Source organism: Muntiacus reevesi, chromosome 11 (assembly GCF_963930625.1).
Source record: "Muntiacus reevesi chromosome 11, mMunRee1.1, whole genome shotgun sequence".
Classification (NCBI taxonomy): domain Eukaryota; kingdom Metazoa; phylum Chordata; class Mammalia; order Artiodactyla; family Cervidae; genus Muntiacus; species Muntiacus reevesi.
Genome location: NC_089259.1, coordinates 34,260,617 through 34,277,231, shown reverse-complemented (window position 1 = coordinate 34,277,231; position 16,615 = coordinate 34,260,617). Strand labels below are relative to the sequence as shown.

Genomic DNA, 16,615 nt, shown 5'->3' with positions numbered 1-16,615 from the left:
CTTTGCCAGCATAAGGGTCTTTTCCAATGAGTCAGTTCTTCGCATGAGGTGGCCAAAGTACTGGAGTTTCAGCTTCAGCATCACTCCTTCCAATGAACACCCAGGACTGATCTCCTTGCAGTCCAAGGGACTCTCAAGAGTATTCTTCAACACCACAGTCCAAAAGCATCAATTCTTCAGCACTCAGCTTTCTTTACAGTTCAACTCTCATACCCATACATGACTACTGGAAAAACCATAGCTTTGACTAGATGGACCTTTGTTGGCAAAGTAATGTCTTTTCTGAACCATAAACCAGGTCACATCACTGCCCAGCCCAGCCCAAGCCTTTTCTATGGCTTCTCACTTGATCAAGAAAGTCTCGTGGCCTCCACACGCATGGCTCTAGTCTTGTGTTCTCAATAAGCCAGAACTGTTCCCAAGAGGGAGAAAATTAGTTGGTCAGAAAAAATTTTAAATTTTACGTATAAAGCACAAATACAATATACAAACAGCTATCTGTAGTGCTAAAATTTCACTGAATGGGACAGTTGAGGGCTTCAATCAGACAAAAATGGGGGGAAAGAAGGATGAGAACCCTCAGTTCACTCAATTCCAGCCACAATCCCTTCCTTGCTGTAAATGGTACTCCTCAGCTTGAACAGGGCTCACCTTCAACCTCTAACCTCCCAAGCCTCCTCCTCCTGTCATTCTTATCAGCTCAAGAGCCACCAACTCCTCAGGAAAACCTCCAGGGCTGTCCTGGCTAAGTGGACAAACCCGCCTCCTCCCACCGCCCCCAGTGATGTGGATCCCAGCTGCAGCCCCAGCACCAGCAAGGCCACACCACATGTTCAATAACACTGCTCACCTGCACTAATAACGACCACGCATGAGGGAACAGAACACCATGGAGAGAACACTCATCAAGACAGTGGATACTGGGAAAGTGACCTGTGACCAAGGACATTCCAATGTTTCAAAGAGCAAACTACTCAGTCCTTGGGTATACAACATACATGTAATTATTTACTACCTTAAGAGACAGACTGCAAGGAGATCCAACCAGTCCATCCTAAAGGAGACAAGTCCTGGGTGTTCATTGGAAGGACTGATGCTGAAGCTGAAACTCCAATACTTTGGCCACCTCATGCGAAGAGTTGACTCATTGGAAAAGACCCTGATGCTCAGAGGGATTGGGGGCAGGAGGAGAAGGGGACGACAGAGGATGAGATGGCTGGATGGCATCACCGACTCAATGGGCATGAGTTTCGGTAAGCTCTGGGAGTTGGTGATGGACAGAGAGGCCTGGCATGCTGTGATTCATGTGGTCGCAAAGAGTTGGACACGACTGAGCGACTGAACTGAAGAGACAGAAAATTTTTAATTAAAAAAGTCATTTCACTGTTATAAAATGTTCAATTTATATAATAACTCATTGAATAACAAACTGTAATCCTTTGGGAATGAACACAAGTGTTTCTAAACATTTTATTAATTTTATGCAAAACTTAAAATATAGCTTAGGGACTCCACCCTTTTGGTTTATAAATGAAGTATATCTCCCCCTCCAGTATTTCCAAGTAATATCAGATTTTAAATTCAAAGTGAAACTTTAATATCAACAGCAGAGAGGGGAAGGATTCTTCTAGAATAAAGAATTCCCAGTTCTTCCTACTCTTGCTATTTAAGAGGTGAAATTCAAGTCAAGCACACCACTGTGAATAATGTTCACTCTTGTCACTGAAGAAGTACGATTTTTTAAAAAATGGAAGATTTCTGAACTTGAGTTACATGCTCTCCTCTATCACAAAGAATACACTGACCCATTAGCTCTCCCCAGTTCCATCATATAATTTCTCTTCCTAGACTTTTACCATCACCTGCAAAGATGCCATTATTTCCTATCAACATTTGCAAAGATGCCATTATTTCCTATGCCCTTGGCTAAAGACTGCTGGCGGTAATGTTGTCACTGTCCACAGTAAGGACAGGCAGCATCTGGAAAAAAACGTTAAAAACACACATACCTTGGCTTCCCTGGTGGCTCAGTGGTAAAGAATCTGCCTGCCAATGCAGGAAACATGGGTTCATTCCCTGATCTGGGAAGATACCACATGCCACAAATCAACTAAGTCCCTGCGCCACAACTATTGAGCCTGTGTTCTCTATTGAAGCCCACGCCCTAGAGCCCATACTGTTCAAGAAAAGTCACCACAATGAGGAGTCCAAGCACCACAACTAGAGAAAAAAGCCCACGTAGCAACAAAGACCCAGCACAATCAAAAGAAAAAAAAGAAGACCCCAAAACCACACACACCCAATGATCAAGTGATTCGCCTAGTAGAAATTTTATCCTACACAGTCTCTATTCTGTGTACCCAACAACATGCTACAGAGCATATAACGGGGGGAAAAAAGAATCAATGAAACAGTCCCCAAAAGATCTGGTACACATACCTATGACCTACCAATTAAGTATAAGACGAGTGAAGGATCATTTAGAAAACTGAAAATAGAATACTGTGAGATGATTAATAGAAGTGTATAGTGTACTTGTATACGTATTATGTTTAGAATGTAAACAAACATGACTGTGAATGCACAAAACCTTCCAGATGGATGCACAAGAAACTGTAACCATGGCTGCTCCTGGACAAGGAAGCTGGGTGATGTGTAGACAGCAGCAAGGTTTCACTGTGCACCAATCTGCATCTCCATGTTTGTGTATTAGATGCATACTATTCAAAAAACTCAAAATACACAGGACCACGCATGGCTGATGGATTAGTTTATGCATCAATAGTTTTTGAAGGCCTCTTGATGTTTATGAGATGTTAACGCTTTCTAATACACAGTGGTGTGACAAAGAACAACTTCCAGGTCTCCAAGAAGGACCTGAATGCCGCTACAGTACACAGCCTGCACTAAACAGGGCTTATTTCACCTCTGGTTTCCACACTGTCTAATGCTGGCCATTAACCAAGTATGAATTAAGTAAGTCATTTAAATGTGCATTTCTAATGAATACAATGGCAGTATTCTCGAGCCTTAAAGGTTTAGCTGTATTCCACTGTAAGACTCAGTTCACCAAAGCCTTCAAGTTCAACCTAAACATCCAGAGATGTGTAAAGGGTGTATCAGCCCCTAAACATCAGCCCATAAACTATATACATGTGTACTGGTCAACTATCTGCTTCACACTTTATCAATTGGTGCTCACTCTGTTGATGACTGTCAGAATTCTCAAGCCAAGATAATTTCCTAAGCTGAATGATTTTCCATACTCAGCACCCTTTCTAGATGTCACAAGAACTTGAAGAGCTCCATCCTGACCTCACTGCTCTGTTCCTGCAAGTTGGTGGCACCAAAATGGTATACCGGATTTGGGCCTCAAAACCAGTCAATCTTGCCTTTCTTTCACATAATCTCCCCAACATTCAGTTAACCACCACCTTCTGACCATTCTGTAATTCACTGATATATCTTGATTTGATTTCTACTTTTACTCTCCAATCCTTTTCCTGATCTCAACAGGCTGTCTGGCCTGCAGTCTGAGTTTAATCAAAGTGGTTCTTCCACAAGCCAGGTAACCTTTATGAAATACGAATCTCAGGACTTACTCTCTTGCCAATACACTCCTTGTGGTTATCACGGAGTAAGAGCTGACTAGTTTTCCAGTCTCACTTTGGCTAACTACTCACTTCATACACCTTTATTCATACCGAATCCTCTTTGATACCACCTGCTCCTGAAACAAGATGCAACTCACCCTGGAGACAATACTGGGACATCTCTACCTCCCCAAACCTTGGACACACTCATGAAGTACTCCCCCCTTATGTTTTGAAGGGTCCTCTAACCCTCCTGCCCTGAACAAAAACATTCCCTTCTCATTCATAGTATGCAAATCCTTCCCAACTAGTTTATCTTATTTCCATCTCTCTTCTCCAAACTCCCTGTAACAATTCTGAACAGGTTTCACATGCACTGTACAAGTCACCAAGTGTCCCCAGCACTGCCACTGAACTGTTGCGCACAGCAGGTGATTATTTCACATGAGCACACACTCTAATAAGCCCAGCACAACAAGGTGCACTCTTTTCTGATAAGACTCCAAGACTTATTGTGTATTCACACATGCTCTCTTGAATCCTCCCTTCTTCTGCTTCCCAATTCATGCAGATATGACCAATCTCAACCCTGCTGCTGTTCACGAGCAGTCCCTGCACCACACTTTAGTTCCTGTGCTGTACTCGAACCCAAGAGTTGAAGTTGCTCCAGAACATGAACACCTTGTGTCCACCCCACACGGGCTCCTTGGCCTTAAAGGAAGCAAACACTTTCTGTATGGAGCTAACAGACCTTCTTCAGAACCAATGATTCAGAATTACCAGCCACTTCTAGTGAATACCTAGGCTTTATCCACATCTAACAATGTGATACCTTACAATTCATTTGTGGGCCCTAAACGGTTTTTAAAGAATCATTTATTTCATTGAAAAATACAGTATTAGAAAAAAAATATATATATATAGTATTAGCATATATCCAAGTATCATGACAGCAATAAAATGTCTACATTAAATTAGCATTTTAATACCTACATCATGTGATAAAATTCATTTAAAGAAAAAAAAGCAAAATTCACTGTAGCACTAGCACCCATGCTGAGTGTACATGCGCTCACACACCATCCAAAAGAAAAGAACTAGTAAGGGACAAACTGGAAGAGAATTGTAGTTAACGGTCACGATGAACTGTCCAGGGTTCACTTAATGCTGATCTTGCCAAGCACATGCCAAGAGGAACACATGGATCCAGAAGAGCCCTGGAGTGCCAAGGGGCCCATGGCTGCTACGGCTGTTCTGACAGCTTGGGGGGGAGCAGACAAGGCCAGCCTCAAGATGGAGCCACGTAAAGACGCTGATGAGGAGCAAGGGAAACTGAGGAAATGTTCAAGATAAAGGGCACTGGGAAAATTTTATGAAAAACTGAAACAGTCCAAACACCTAATTAATTGGTCTTAAAAAACAATTCTCTTTCGATACTAGTAAGTATAAAGGCAGGAAATTGAACCATAATTCAAATAAATGTAATAAAACATATTTGTATTTCAAATACTACATATTCACTATATATATATAAAAATTAAACATCTAACTCAATTTGATTGTATTTATTTGACCTTCCTTAGAAGTTAGGACAATATACACACAACTGTAACATGCTGATTTTTACCTGAAATGGCACTATATTGTAAACTAGAAAAAAATTTTGATCCTCTCCAACTGCATTTACCTCCCAACTTTTCAGCAGCTCTCACGTCAGAGAGCAAAGAAATCTCAAAACAGAAAACTGCTGCTTGCAGGTCCCCAGACTGTGGCACCCCACCCACCCTTCATACACTGCCCACATTCATCTGTCTTCACCATAAAGCACCTAGTGAGAAGACTTACAGAAGCCAAAATGCAGGGACTAAGCATTATCACTATACAGTTAAGTTTACTATATAATCTAGAAACATTTCAAAACACCATTTCAAAGACAACCCAGAAAAGCAAACAATGACCAAAAGTAATTTTTAAAATCCCCAGAATCCATCCAATTGAACAATAATAAATGTTCACAATAACGGAAGCAAACAAGTGAAAACAGGGTGCAGTGAAAGGGAGCCGGCAGCCTTAATCAGGGTATGGAATAATGACTCACCCCTGAATAAGAATTAAAACACAAAAGACCAAAAAAGAAGTTTCTTCAAATTGCATATTACATGCTTTTTCTCCTCCCAATATCTGTACAAACTAATATCTCAATCTCTTTTTTGATACAGCACCCAACTTACTAAACAAAGCCTGAGAGGAACAACTATTCCCTTCAAAACAGAGCATTATTGAACTATTTCTCCTGTAAACCATAACCACGGAGCCACCTTACAGTTGTCACTGGAGGAATTATCACCATCAAGATCTCTGTCCACTGGAACACACATGACGATCACGCTCCCTGATAAGCTGTTCTGGCCCACTTGTCCCCTTCTCTCCAGGGGATACCAATGCCACGAAAACAAGAATGGAAACTTAAACCAGAAGCCTTTGGTTGACACTCAATTAGAGAACACCAGACTCTCCTGGAGAGGACAATGGCATCTTGCTGCCCTTTTTCATGAATGCCTGGGGCTCCTCCAGCACCAACCTCCACTGCATGGGACTCAGCCACTCACAAAACTGCAGAGAGCCTTTTTAAGTTAAAACTCGTACCAGCAACCTCACCTACCCAGGCTCCCTCCGTCCATCGGGAATCACTCCCTTTACATTCTCCCTTCTTTCCCAGCTCCTCACTCTTTCTTTTTAGACATATTTCTACAGATGCATGTAAGGGCATATAGTCTCCCAAACTCTATTACACACGGGGCTTTGCTCAAAGTTCTGTCTGCTCTTCTTGCTCTAACTCCCCACTGTGGTGACAGCTAAGAACTTGTCAGTTCTCACCACGTTTCTCTCACCATTCACCAGACTCCAAGCCTACAGCAGGCAGAGACCAAGTCTGTTTTCTTCATTATTTACACACAGGCTAAGACAAAAGCTGCTTAAAAACTGTCTACTGAATGAACAAGCAACTTGGGAGTCTCATCCACACACATGAGCTGCAAACTCTCAAGTCTATGCCATTTCCTCCTGGATATCTCCTCAGACCAGTCCAAGAAATAGAAGTGCCAACTGTGCCATGATACTGGGAACACTGATACAAGATAAGTAAAAGGCAGGTACAACAGACAAACAAGCCCCACATGCTGACGAGGTGACAGGAATGAGAGAGGTGGTCTAGTTCTGTGGGGAAAGGATCCTCGTCAGAGACCCAGGGAGACAGGAGCCATCTCAGGGCTCAGTGAGCAAGGGCAGAAGGACGGCGGGATAGAAACACGAGAGCAGGTCAAATAATGCCCGTGGCCGACAAGACAGCAGGGGCTCTGTTAAGACAGAACTACTGCATCTGGCACAGGGTAGGAGCCTTTTAGAAGGAAGCACAGAACATTATATGGAGAATAACTGCAAGGACAGTAAAAGCAGGACCAGCCTGAAGTGTACTAAGTCACCTTCAGTGATAAAGGACAAGGCTTTTCGAGGTCAGAGAAGCTTTATAGTCTTTAAAATCCCAACAAACCACTGTAGGAACTCAAATCCAAAATATTACAAAACTCAGTGGACAGCCATTCTCTCCCTCAAGCAGCTAAAGCCAATGCCCAGTCCTGAGCACTTACCTTCCATGTCTCAGCTAACATCACCACTGGCCCAGCACTCAGACCAGATGCCACAAGGTCACCAGCACCCTAACTTCCTGCTCCCACCAGATCACTGCAGTCGGCCCTGGGCAAGCGCAGGAGGGTGGTTCCAGTACCCCCTCAAGACACCAAAATCTACTATAATATGGCAAAGCATTTGAATATAAACCATGTTCATCCTCCTATATGGTAAATAACTTTAGATCACTTACAATACCAACTATAATGTAAATGTTATGTAAATAGTTGCCTATGACAAATTCAAGTTTCAATTTTTGGAACTTTCTGGAATTCCCTACCCCCCCACCCTCACCCCCCATCTTTTCAATCAACTGTTAGTTGAACCTGTGAATACAGAATCCAGGGACACAAGGGCCGACTGTGGTCTCAAATCACACTCTATGTGTAAAATACTTGGCTGGAATCTAACAACCCTCAAAAATACTAAAGATCCTTTCAAGGAGCATGTGTAGCTGGGGAGGGGGGTAGGGAATCAATGGTCTATGTGGTCCCCTGGCTTTCCATTTATGACCTAGCCTCTCCTGTACTGACACCCCCTCACCTCAAACTCAAAACTTAGCAACCTTTACTTCTTCTCCACCCTGAATCCTGGCCCTGGACAGCTCCTTGTTAACTGCTCACTGCCCCAGAGTCCTCTCTCCAGCTCCCACCTAAAAATCTACCCTGGGCAAATACTTACTCACCTTTAAGTCCTGCTCAAAAGTGATCACCTTAGTGAAGTCTTCCCAACATGAGTGGATATTCGCTTCTGGGTTTCCAGAGCACTTCCTAATTGTTTCATTACTACCAACTGGCCTAATAGTTTGCTTAATCCCAAGAGGGCAAGTGCCATATTTTGTTCATTTTTGTATTCTCATTAGTGAATACACAGTCTGTCTTACAGTTGGTGTCATTCATCCACTAAACATTTAGTAAGGACTTGCCAGGAACTGAAAATATATCACTAATTGACAGATAAAGTCCCTAACTTTCTCAGAACTGACATCCTAGATTAAATGGAGTAAATAAATGAAGAAAATTTCATAAAGTTTTAGGAGAAATCTTACATGACAAAGCGTCTTCAGGAGTTAAGAGTAAATATTTTATAAAGAAGGTATCAGGGTAGATAATATACAAAAGTAAAGGGAGTAAAATGTGTATCACTACTTCCTGAGAACTGGGAGCTCAGCCGCACTGGCCACTCCTGCACAAACACCAACTGATCATACAGGAATGCTGTCCCACCCTTACACCTCATGGTGAGCATACACTCAGCAAACCCTCAACCTCAAGTTATTCTTTCTAAAAGATAAAAATAAACAGATTCATAACTACAGACCATGTAACAGGATTCAAGGATTACAATCATGTAAGGAAAATAACAAAATTTGACAGTTACTATCCTAGATGAGCATTTCCCATAAGAAAAATAATGCAAACAACAAAAGAAATTCTAAATGTCATAAAAGCAACACTGAAGGGGTAAAAAAGCAGCAGATGAAATTAGCTTCATAGTATGCTTTATTTAACTGAATATATCCAAAATATCACCAATCAGACAGTTTATTCTTTCTTCATACTAAGTCTCTGCAATTTTGTGTATATTTTACACATCTACTTCAAATGGCAAATTTTCTTCAATACTTATATATTAGGTTTCATTAAACTTAAGATGCAGAAGTAAATTCACATATCCAAATTATCCAAATATGCTTACTACTGCATTGATAACCGAATTTAAGTTAATTATAATGCAATTAAAACCCAGTCCCAGCCTCACCAGTCCTGTTCCAAAGATTCGGCAGCAACCTGTGGCCGCCACAGGGGACAGTGCGGCTCCCACAGTGGATGGACTGTGCCACTTCCTCGACCACAACTCTGTTTCATCAGTACAGACTACATTTAAGAGGGTTCTGTCCCTTTATTTCCTGAGATGGTCATTTCCAGTCTCCTTGTCTAATAAAACAGCTATCATTTTCTCTAGTCATCTCAACCATCTGTCACTGAGTGTCTTCGGATCTAGAATGCAAATGCCAGGGAGCTGAGGGCAGGAGTGCCTTCAGCACAGCTGTCTCTGCAGTACCCAGGCTGCAGGACACTACTGCCAATATCCAACTGCTGAAACCAGTCTTGTTTACATGTTGCTAAATTATTTAGTATGTGTATTATATGGATATGACCTAGAAAAAAAAAAGGACGACTAGGTATGTTGTGTCAGGCAGTGTTCTTCCATATTGTTCAACTAATTACAAGATAATTCAAATTATCAGATCTGTATTTTTAACCCAGAGAAATCATCCAGTCATTGTCTAAAAGATCATAATGTGAATAACTTGGCTTACCTTATCTCTAACACTTGAAGCACAAACACTAGGATATATATTTAGTCTTCCTGAAATATAAACACATTACATTGCAAAGCAGAAATTAAGAATCTGAATAGGTATTTTCTATATTGTACTTCACAGCCCCCCAATTTGGAACACGTCATTTTCCAAGAACTTCTGATCTTCCTCCTACATATAATTTACAAGATTTAATGGCTCAAGATAAAGGCCCATTAAGCATAATATACAGTTAACAAGCAAAAAAACAAGGTCTCTTAAATTTTCCTAATAAACCATTATGCATATATCATAAAGCATCTGCCTAGTGTGGGAGACCTGGGTTCAATCCCTGGGTCAGGAAGATTTCCTGGAGAAGGAAATGGCAACCCATTCCAGTATTCTTGCCTGGAAAATCCCACGGACGGAGGAACCTGGCAGGCTAAAGGCCATGGGGTCGCAAAGAGTCAGACACGACTGAGCGACATCACTTTCATTTTCAAGGACTGCCAGCCACAGGGCTTCAAGTCAAATCTTGGCTGAAGAAAACGAGCAATAAACATTTACACAGGTAAAACAAATGTATCTAGAAATCTATCCATATAAATTTGCTTTAAAAGATGGATGAAACAAAGCTTTCCTCTCATTGACCTTCATGAGAATTTCTGTTTGAAAAACAGGTTAACAAGCCACCCTAGGATAGGAGTTGAGCCTTTTAAGTTCTGGACTGCCAAGGAGCAAGGAATCTGACTCCTTAATGGGGTCTGTGGATATGAGGGCTTCCTAGACCACAGTTAACACTCCTTCCTGGAGCCACACCCATTTCTGGCTTACACACACACATAAAAAGCTTGGTTGAAGTGAATTTCTGGTATCAGGGTTATTAGTCTGGAGGGAAGCAGGACAGAGAGGCACTCAGGAGACAGCTGGACTACATGAAGAAACAAGTCTCCACACTTGTTTTCTACGCACAGATATTCTTAATTAACATATACCACAATGTTCTAGAAACTATATTCCAAGATATTTAGAAGGCTGCAAACCAGGCGATTATTTCTTTGCACTAACATAGTCACAATTGTTTGGAAGAAAACTACTGTTAATATATTAACTATGTGCTATCATTATGAACCAGTTTGATTATTTCAACATACTATATAATTTTAAACAGATTTTTAAATCACATATTTATGTAGCATACATCACTGTAAGGTCTCACAAAGCAGGTTGTAACTCTTATCTTAAAATTACGTAACAATTCTCATTTACTAAACTTCCAGATGGGTATCACTAAATGTGTAATAAGAATTGAAGCTGCAAAGCAAAAGAAATTACATTTACTAAATACATGCATGGTCTGAGAAAAAATAATTTATCAAAACTTTATCCTCAATCTGGAAAAGCAAAAGATGAGCTCACTTACAAAAGCCATCATTTCATCAAAATAGTATCATTCTACTCATATTCACCAGGATGAGAAGCTAATATCAGCAGTTTTCTAGAACCTTCACTGGTCATCTGGCACAAGCACATTCAAATACACTGGCACAAAAACAAATTATTACACTGTTTCAACCTCATACTGGTAAGGATGGTTGAGAATCAGTTAAGTAAAAAAACTTTACATTTTCAAAGTGTGTATTTCTCTATACGCCCTCTTCACTTGAACTAACTAGGTTTATGAACACACACACAAGAAAATCCTACTTCAAAAAGAGTATTATGTTTAAGACTCAGCATTCAATAGCCAAGCCATAGCCTGATAAGAATAACAGACTTTTTGCAGTTCTTGCCAGTTGGCAGAACCTGAGAAAGCTTGAGAGTGTTTTAGTTTCTCATAATGATTGGCTAAGGGTTCTACTCAACATACAATGTACCAGGACAATCCTCTATGCCACCACCACCAAAAAACACCAACCAAAAGAGTTTCTGTGCCTCTTCAGAGGAACACTTTAGAACAGAGGTTTTAAAGTGGGGTCCCCAGACCCAACATATGGGTATCACCTGGGAACTTGTTACAAATGCCTGCTGTTTAGCCCCACCTGAGACCTGCTGAATCACAAACTCTGGAGTGGGGCCCAGAAGTCTGTTTTACTGAAACTCCAGGTGATTCCGGTGCATTATTAGCCTGAGAGCCATCAAGTCAGAGGGACATCCACGACTACTGTAATTTATAGCAGGGATTTTTTTCCCCCACTGTTGTATCTCAGTGCTGGAGATGGGTCCAAAATACAAGAGGACCTCTCAATACATAACTGGTACAACAAATATAGTGAAATTCTCAATGACAGCGCTCCCATAAACTTTTTTTCTTGTCATAAAATCATATATTTGTATTAGATACCACACCATTTATCTCAACCCAGTTTGCTCAGTTTGCTAAACTATTGGCTCCATAGTTATTCTGTTTAAAATATTCTAACCACAGGCATAAAAATGTAAATATTTTAACCAATTCAAAGAATGAACATTATAGATTAAATAACCAGAGCAAGTTATTACTGTTTATAATACTAAAAAGGTCAGAAATTATTAAGAGAATCACTATGTGAAGTTGTTTAACATCTTTTTAGTACATAAAGAGAGAAAAAAACTCACACTTGTAAATCTAAGCAATGTATCATAGTTGATATTAATTTACATTATCTAAATTAAAACATACCTTGAGGAGAAATTAACTAAAATCATCCTGGCAAAATGTACAATGAAATAAGATGGTTTCTCTATTCTTATGTATTAGATAATATGAATAATTTGCAAAAAATAAAATTTTAAACAAGCATACAAAAATAAAAATGTACATAACTTGCACAGAACATGGCAAGGATAAACATACACAAAGCTTCATTCGCAGAAGCCTGGTTCAATGACACTTCGCAAAAAAGACGTCAGAACTCAAAGAATGTTTCTTAAAGATCCACTGACAAATATGACATGAAACATTATAGATTCCTATGGATTTTTATATTATTTCATATATATAGTCTACCTTAAACTGAGATCTATAACACATAATAAAAATGAACTTGATTCTGTAGTGACAATTTCAGAGCTAGAAACAAATTCCAGGTATAAACATCAATTCCAAAACCTTCAACATGCCATTTAAGACATATCGTGCACTTACATTATTACGGAACCAATCAACACAGGGCCCTTGTATTTAATGAGTAAATTAAAATCATTTATTTTTTATCCTTTTTAAAAATTTAAAGAAAATTTAGAAAGAAAAATTCACGTATTCAAACTATATACACTTCATTCTACCTAATCCTAACAATTCAAGTCAATTTTTACACAGAAGTGAACTGCGTGAAACTTGACATTTTACTTAGAAGCAATACCATCTCTTTTGAAATTCACTGCTTTAATTCGGGATGACAAATTGTAATTTTAATGAAGATTTTTAAATGAACAGTCAACAAAATCTGAATAGAGGAGTTAGTAGTTACAACACTGATTTAAGCTATAATACAATACTTGAAAAAGAATTTTTTAAAATACGCATTACAAACTCTGGCTACATTACTCTAAGAAATGTGATGTTCTTCATTTAGAAAATGAAAGTTTCTCATATTGAAAGTATCACACAAAAAAAGTACACAATGCTAATCCCACCAGGTGAATAAAAATATACCCTAATAATAGGTTTCAACCAAAAGGAATCCTTAAAGATATTTATAACCTAAACATGATTTTATAGAAAAAGACAAAAGGTCAAATAATATTCCCAAGGTAACACAGCACTTGGACCTTTAAATAAAGATTCAAACTTCAATCAGTAATAACGTTATTCAGTAATCAAGACCCTTTGAAACAAATACCCTTTCAAGATATTTTTTCCTATACTCAGAAGATAGTGCTATTGATTTAAAAAGAACTAATGTAATACACAACACATAATCCTGATTTTAAAGATCAGAAAACTTTTTAAAAAATCAGATTCTATAAAAATAGTGAAATTCTTCACCATTTTCCCAGAGTGACATTCTACAAATTACTTAACCACATTCAACCAGGAAACTGTACGCAGACTTCATTATACACACCGGAGAAAACCAGTATCTTATACTACTACATTTTCCTTTTTTAAAAAATTTAGTAATGAAGAATACTGGAAAGGAAACAATGCTCTTGAAAAATATAAAACTACTGTTAATTTATTTAACCATTATTTGTTTACAATGAAATAACCCATGCTGGGCTACATATACCACTTAAGAGATGGCCTGGCTACTTACTCTGAAGTAGCCCCTACCCTGACCCCAGGAGTTCTTGTGGAGGAGCATCTAACCAACTAGGAAGTAAAAGGGCAACATTTACAATGGTGAAATCTAGGAGTCAGGAATGTGCCTTGTTCTTGAAAGGAAGTCTGACTTTAAAATCACTGTTATGCTCTCAAATTTCAGGAATATAGTTAAACATATTACTACATATTATAACAAAACATACCAAAAAACCCACATTTAAGTATCATACTACTCCCTAGTAAAGTGTCTTTTTCATTTCTGACTAGCACCATTTGACACTAAATATCAAAAATTTTTAAGGTTTAAAGACACATTTATCACATTCTTCCACAAACCATCTCCATTCAATCACACATTTATGTTCTCTCATTCATAATCTAATTTGTAATTATAAACCCACCCCCAATCATTAATGACTATTAATTCATTGTAACATTTAGCAGTTATTATAGAGTTTACACATAACACCAACTTTCTGAAACTTGTATGTTCGACAAGTACATTTCTGAATAAAATGTGATAGCATAATTTCAATTAGTATTTGAGAAACAAAATCCAATTCAGATACTGTCAATGTTGATCACTGTTCTATTAAATGGCAATTCTAGATAAAACAAATATTTCCCCCACACTACTGATACTGTAGGATTCAAAACAAGTATTTATTTATTTATTTTTTGTTCACGTCAGACAGGTAATGTGCCTATGTCGTAACAAGGTTTAGAGGGAGGCACATGTCACGCAGCAGCGTGAACACCCAATCATCATGCTCATGAACTACAAAAGGATCTCAAAACAAGTATTTAATATCTTCCAATGAATGCTCAGCACTGATTTTAAGCATAAAAAATCCCAAAACTCAAAAATAACAAATAGAGTTTTAAGAAATACAAGTGAACCGACAGCTTTTAAAAAAACAGAATCTGTCAAGAAGAAAATGAATACATTCATTCTCAAAATAAAAACGGAGAAATTAACAAAATACATTATTAAAATAAAACAATTAGGAAAATGGGATATTCGCTTTATTTTGTGCATGTTAATAACAGCATATGAAACCTAAATCATGCAGACTTTAAATGCAGTGTTTCAAATCATTACACAAAAAGAAACATGTTATTGTGATGTTATACTACTAATAATGTTTCATATTATCTTTTTAAGAAAAGAATCATGGGAGTATGGATGACAAAATCACACTTATTTAGAAAAGCTAACACTATTCTTTATTTTTATATCTACAAGTTTTAAGAAAATGGCATTCAAATGTCTTCCTTGGTATACTTTTCCACAAGGAAAAATAATGACTGAGCCACAAACTTGTTTAACTGGACAAAAACACTAAAAACTTGAGTAACTAGGAGTTCACAGATGCTCCAACTTGACTCACTCAGAAGCTTACTGTTCCCAGGGTAAACTTGGTAAGAACTGGAACAAGGACTTTCTCGATGAAGGGAAAAAGTTGTGTAGAGCTCTGTTCTTGGAGCCAGAATGAGCCGGACACTAGAATGTTCAGATTAGGGCATCTCTTTGTGCAATGCTTTCAAATGTTCTTGAATGAATCGTACAGAATTTCACAGTCTTGGCCAAAGTTAGCTTGGTATTAACATCAAGGACAAAGTTTCTCCCAATCTTAATTCAGTTTTGAAGCAAAATACAATACTAAAAATTACCTAAAGATTTTAGGAATAAAAATACAGATGACGGGAAAGGTATATTCAGGTGCAGCAGATATCACTTAAAAATTATAGCTGACGTTACAACTCCCCACACTGCAATTAATGTCACAAATCATAACAAATTACACCCCTTGCCAACTCACATTCACAGAAAATGTGATGAGAATAGTCTATTATTTTATAATCTCCTTATCATGTTTTCAAAGATTTGCCAAAAACAATAGAATGTCGAAAATTTTGGAAAATAATTCCATCCATATTGTGTCTAAAAAAATAGAACAAAATAGTACATAAGAAAACTCTGATACAAAAGCATGCATCTCAAGCATGCCTTATACTCAACTGCTTTTATGCAATCTTAAGTAACCAAACTTCTTTCAAAGGATGCCTTCCAGCAAAAACAGAAACCACGCCTGGGTAATATTTACATACTGTTCACTTTTTTAAAGCACATTGTTCTTCAGAAAAATACTAAAAGCATGGTACAGTAACACACTGAAATGTTACGTGAGAAGTAACTGTGCTACAACCAATGCCTGACGCCTTAGATTTGTGGCTTAAATACATGATTCCTCAAATGTAATTTTAAGTTAAACATGGCTAACATAAAAATTTAACTATAATGAAAACTCTGTTTTGAAATAAAAATCCTAATGTGATGTTTCTCCATACTATTGAAAATCAATCTTTAAAACATAATTGACAGGAAAGAGATCTAATCTGACTGCCGTAACACTCGCCACATGAACCGTATTTCTAGGAGAGAAGCACACCTCACCTGTCCGACGGCATAGCCTCCTGAACATTCACGGCCCTGCAGTCGGGCTACCTTGAACATTTCTGGAAACAAACATGCTCAAGAAATGCCCAATTTCTTTTAAACACCACAGCAAATTCCCAACTAACATCCTAGCTAACGCTATTTATTGATTTTAAAGAAAATTTAAAGAGTAAGATCTAGATATTGACACCAAATAAATAACAGCCGATAAGATTAAAAATAGATATTTTATAAGCACAAGAGATTTGCCTTCAAACATTTTTTTTTCAAGATTCAAAAGATTTATTTGGAAAACTCAGCACAAGACAAAGATATCCTTA

At 38.3% G+C, this 16,615-nt stretch overlaps 1 protein-coding gene and 1 non-coding gene across 4 annotated transcripts in view; both read right to left on the bottom strand.

Moving 5' to 3' along the window:
- PSPC1 (paraspeckle component 1) overlaps window positions 1-16,615 on the bottom strand; it is an 80,728-nt gene that overhangs the window by 18,135 nt on the left and 45,978 nt on the right. The window lies entirely within an intron of this gene.
- LOC136144556 (small nucleolar RNA U13) lies at window positions 14,520-14,624 on the bottom strand. Its single transcript, XR_010658582.1, has one exon. It is a non-coding gene; the product is annotated as a small nucleolar RNA U13 (small nucleolar RNA).